Source organism: Adiantum capillus-veneris, chromosome 9 (genome assembly GCF_014529385.1).
Source record: "Adiantum capillus-veneris isolate H3 chromosome 9, ASM1452938v2, whole genome shotgun sequence".
NCBI classification, from domain to species: domain Eukaryota; kingdom Viridiplantae; phylum Streptophyta; class Polypodiopsida; order Polypodiales; family Pteridaceae; genus Adiantum; species Adiantum capillus-veneris.
This window is the reverse complement of record NC_140939.1, coordinates 1,123,578-1,128,703: the sequence shown is the minus strand read 5'-3', so window position 1 is coordinate 1,128,703 and position 5,126 is coordinate 1,123,578. Positions and strand designations below refer to the sequence as shown.

General features: G+C 45.7%; 1 pseudogene; it reads left to right on the top strand.

Annotated features, from left to right (window-relative positions):
* The first annotated feature begins 330 nt into the window (after positions 1–330).
* On the top strand, positions 331–4,434 carry LOC147450018 (pentatricopeptide repeat-containing protein At2g03380, mitochondrial-like; annotated as a pseudogene).
* Positions 4,435–5,126: the final 692 nt, after the last annotated feature.

Below are 5,126 nucleotides of genomic sequence, written 5' to 3'. Positions count from 1 at the left end.
ATAGTGCTCAAGGTCGTCCAGCGCATTACTTTATTTTCGTAAAGATTCTGAAAGGATCATGAATCCACGATTCCACCGAGAACGTTAACGGCCTTTGGAAGGTTCTGCCGAAGCGTCGCCACAAACGACGTCAGTGCGAGCCGATGATCTTACGGTCAGTCTACTGGACATGCAGTGCCCATGTCTTCTGCTGCAGACCGATGACATCACCTTTGAGCTGTACGTGAAGAGAGTCAGGTACATCCTGCTCGGGGTCGAAGGCGATGCAGCAAGTGGGGCACTGATCTATCTCCTTCGTCCTCGTCTTCTTGCGAGGCCACAAAGGGGCAAAAAGCATGACCTCACAGGCACGGCAGTACTGTTTGGTGTCCGTAAAGCTCCTGAGCGATGAGGCTTTCTTTTCTGACGTCACTGAAAGCCTGCGCTAAGAAGAAGGATTTGTACAAGGCAGCAGGATACATGCTGATATTCGCGCTAGTGGCTTACTCGAGAAGGACACAAACTTAGGGAACGCGTTGGTGAGTATGTATGCCAAGTGTGGGGCGCTTGTCAGGGCACAACAAGTCGTTGACGAGCTTCCTGTCTGCGATGTCATCTCTTGGACTGCGCTTATTGCAGGGTACGTCCAACATGGGCAAGGCCGTGAAGCCTTGGGCTGCTTTCATCGGATGCGAAGCGAGGGCTTCTCTCCAGATGCAGTCACATATGCTTGCGTTTTGAAGGCATGTGGTATCATGCAAGACGTTGACATTGGCAAACAAATTCATGATGAGATCATTAGTCAGGGGCTATTGAAGAAAGACGTTGTGCTTGGCAATGCGTTGGTCCCATACCACTAGAATAAGTAGTATATGTCATACCGCGAGGAATCAGGATATCATTGGTTACACTCATCATTCAATCATCAATTCTCATTAATCTCAAGTCCAATTCCATAAATACTATTGTGACAGAAAAATTTCATATACCAAGTCCAAATCCCACATAAATCCAAGTCCAAATATCTACCAACCATTAGGAAAAATATGAACCCTCTAGGGGCCCTTTGGGATTAAGGTTAATTAGAGGCCGGCCAATAGGAAGAGGGTGGTTGACACACTCTATACCCTCAAAAAAGTAGGGGGACAAGGTAGCTTTACACCTCTTAATGGCCTCTTATCTAGTGAGAAGGTAAGGGAGGTGGCTAGGGGAAAGGGAGGGGGGGGGGGGGGGGGGGGACCACTTTGACCTTTTTTCCCCCACTTTTTGGCTCGGATTTAAAAATTTTCAAAAAATTTCAAATTTCAAGTTTTCCCTTCTTAAGAGGTCCCCTAACCTATTTTATGGTCAAAAAAGTATTTTTGACCTCCAAAAGTAAAATACGTGCTTCCTGTCCGCGATGTCATCTCTTGGACTGCGCTTATTGCAGGGTACGTCCAACATGGGCAAGGCCGTGAAGCCTTGGGCTGCTTTCATCGGATGCGAAGCGAGGGCTTCTCTCCAGATGCAGTCACGTATGCTTGCGTTTTGAAGGCATGTGGCATCATGCAAGACGTTGACATTGGCAAACAAATTCATGATGAGATCATTAGTCAGGGGCTATTGAAGAAAGACGTTGTGCTTGGCAATGCGTTGGTCGACATGTATGCCAAGTGTGGTGTACTTTTGAAAGCACAAGAAGCTTTTGATGTGCTTCCAATGCGGAATGCCATCTCTTGGAATGCATTGATTGCAGGCTATGCCCAGGAAGGGCATGGCCAAGAAGCCTTGGGCTGTTTTCAGCAGATGCAGAGCCAGGGTTTCTTTCCAGATGCGGTTACATATGCTTGCAGTTTGAAGGCATGTGGCATCATGCAAGACGTTGACATGGGCAAACAAATTCATGATGAGGTTGTTAGTCATGGGCTCTTGAAAAAGAACGGCGTGCTTGGCAATGCGTTGGTCGACATGTATGCCAAGTGTGGTGTACTTTTGAAAGCACAACAAGTTTTTGATGCACTTCCTATTCGGGATGCAGTCTCTTGGAATGCGTTGATTGCAGGATACGCTCAACAGGGGCAGGGCCAGGAAGCTTTGTGTTGTTATCAGCGAATGCAGAGTGAGGGTTTCTCTCCAGATGTGGTCACATATGTGTGCGTTTTGAAGGCATGTGGCATCATGCAAGATGTTGGCATGGGTAGACAAATTCATTATGAGATTGCTAGTCAGGGGCGGTTGAAAAACGTCGTCATGCTTGGCAATGCTTTGGTCGACATGTATGCGAAGTGTGGCGTCCTTTTGAAAGCACAACAAGTTTTTGACGAGCTTCCTATCCGCGATGTCGTTTCGTGGACTGCATTGATTGCTGGATACGCCCAACAGGGGCAAGGCCATGAAGCACTAGGCTGTTTTTAGAAAATGTGGAGTCAAGGTTTCTCTCCAAATGCGATCACCTATGCCTGCTTGTTAAAGGCATGTGGCATCATGCAAGAAGTTGACGTGGGCAAGAAAATTCATGATGAGATTGTTAGTCAGGGGCTGTTAAAAAACAACGTTGCTCTTGGCAATGCTTTGGTTGACATGTATGCGAAGTGTGGCGTACTTTTGAAAGCACAAGAAGTTTTTGACGAGCTGCCTATCCATGATGTCATTTCTTGGAATGCATTGATTGCAGGATATGCCCAGCAAGGGCAGGGCCAGGAAGCTTTGAGCTGTTTTCAACGGATGCGAAGCCAAGGGTACTCTCCAAATGGGGTCTCTTATGCTTGCGTTCTGAAGGCATGTGGTGTCATGCAAGACGCTGACATGGGCAAACAAATTCATGATGAGATTGTTAGTCGGGGGTTGTTGATAGACAATATCATGCTTGGCAATGCTTTGGTCGATATGTATGCCAAGTGTGGTGCTTTTTTGAAAGCACAAGAAGTTTTTGATGCGCTTCCTGCCCGAGATGCAGTCTCCTGGAATGCATTAATTGCAGGATATGCTCAACAGGGGCAAAGCCACGAAGCTGTGGCATGTTTTCAACGAATGCATACGCAAGGCTTCTCTGCCGATGCAGTCACGTATGCTTGCATTTTGAAGGCATGTGGCATCATGCAAAAGATTGACGTGGGCAATAAAGTTCATGATGAGATCGTTAGGCAGGGGCTGTTGAAGAACAACTTGATGCTTGGCAGTGCTTTGGTCGACATGTATGCCAAGTGTGGTGTCCTATTGAAAGCACAAGAAGTTTTTGATGCGCTTCCTGTTAAGGGTGCAGTCTCTTGGAATGCATTGATTACAGGATATGCTCAACATGGGCAGGGCCAGCAAGCTTTGGGCTGTTTTCACCAGATGCAAAATGCGGGCTTCTCTCCAAATTTAGTGTCTTGGACTGCGCTTATAGGAGGGTATGCCCAGCAAGGGCTAGGCACGGAAGCACTGGAATGTTTTCAATGTATGCAACAGGAGGGTATCTCTCCAGATGCGATCACATTTGTTAGCGTACTCAATGCATGTAGTCACTCAGGTCTGATAGATGAGGGCCAAATGTATTTTGATAACATGAGAGAAAAATATGGCATTCCACCCAACGAAGAACACTACACCTGCATGGTTGATCTTTTTGGGCGTGCAAGGCTTTTTGAAAAAGCTATGACAGTAATTAGGATGATGCCATCGTCTGACTACCTTCCAATTTGGTCTGCTCTTCTAGGTGCTTGTCGAAAATGGGGAAATGTGAAGCTTGGAAGGTTCGCCTTTGAGCGTGCAGTAGAACTAGACGAATGTGATGCGGCACCATATGTCTTAATGTATAATATTTACGCAGCTGCTGGAATGCAGGAGGCGGCAGAAAATGTTGAACACATGAGAATAAAAATGGAAGCAGCTGGGATGTAGCTGTTGGGTTGATGCTAGTGAACATGTTCATAATTTCTTTTGTATCAATCATCCTGGAATGGAGCAAGGTGGGACCATACGTAAAATACGGTATGTATTCGGTACGTAAGGTACGTAGTCCTGTATGGATTGGGTTTTAAGGTATGTAAAAATACGCAACATTGTCCCCCAAAGAGTTGGTCTAACGGTAAGGCTTTGGCCTCTCAACCTATGGGTTGTGGGTTCAAAATCCCCCGTTGGGTCAGACACTAGAGGGACACCTTGTGCTCACCTAGTGTTCACGTTGCTAGGGCTCTTGCCCTTGGACACTTGAGTGCATCCTTCTCTTGGGGTGGGTAACCTGAGGAGGAGGTTCCTAGCTGGTTGGTACGAGTTCTCTCCGTCGTTCCCAGCATGTGGTGCATCAATTAGGTGGCCATGGTGATGCCTACGCATGGCTCTTGCCCGATGGTACGCGGCCCTTGCTCGATCATGTAACATGGCTAATATTTGGAAGGGATAAGCACCTCCCCTTGTGGACCCTCTGGGGTGTTGAAAAAAGAAAAACGCACCAATGGTATAAAAGTCTGAAAAATAGAGAAAAATAGGAATTTGACAATAGAAACCTTATGTAGCTGATTGGAGACACCTACTTGCCTTGAACATCAATGAAGTTGCTAGTCACTTACAACTTGTACGTTAACAATTAAACGGTACCTATGACCATGAATATATACTTCAAACAACAATATTTATGACTTGTACGATGATATGATTTCAAATTTCAATCCCACAGAGTGACAATTGATCATTGCTAATTGCCAAGACTACAAGAACTTAAAAGCAATAAATTCCACAACTGATTGGTCTCATGGGTAAAAGGACAAAAAAAAACCGTGCCCAGCCTTTTGTTCGTGATGTGTATATCTGTCCCTTGTGGTGTATTAATGATTGCACAAGCAATGGCCAACTTCTCACTACATAGCATATCCTTTTCGGAATCAACGGAAAGTTTTAAGAGAGCCAATGCAGATCAGGGAAGTATCCATGTGGGGACAATTTAAGGATGATCAAGGTTGTCCTGTACGTAATACGTATGTACATATTCTATCCGTACAGTACATTTGTACAATACGGATCCGCAACGTATGGATAGGATTTGAACGTACGGTTTTTTTTTTCCCCCCAATAAAAGATCCAGGCCTACTTGTCTATGTGTGCTCACTTATGTGGGTATGTGAGGATTGTCAGGCTGCTACGTCACTGCTATCAAGATGCAAACCGCCTTCACGTTTTTGAAATGGCGA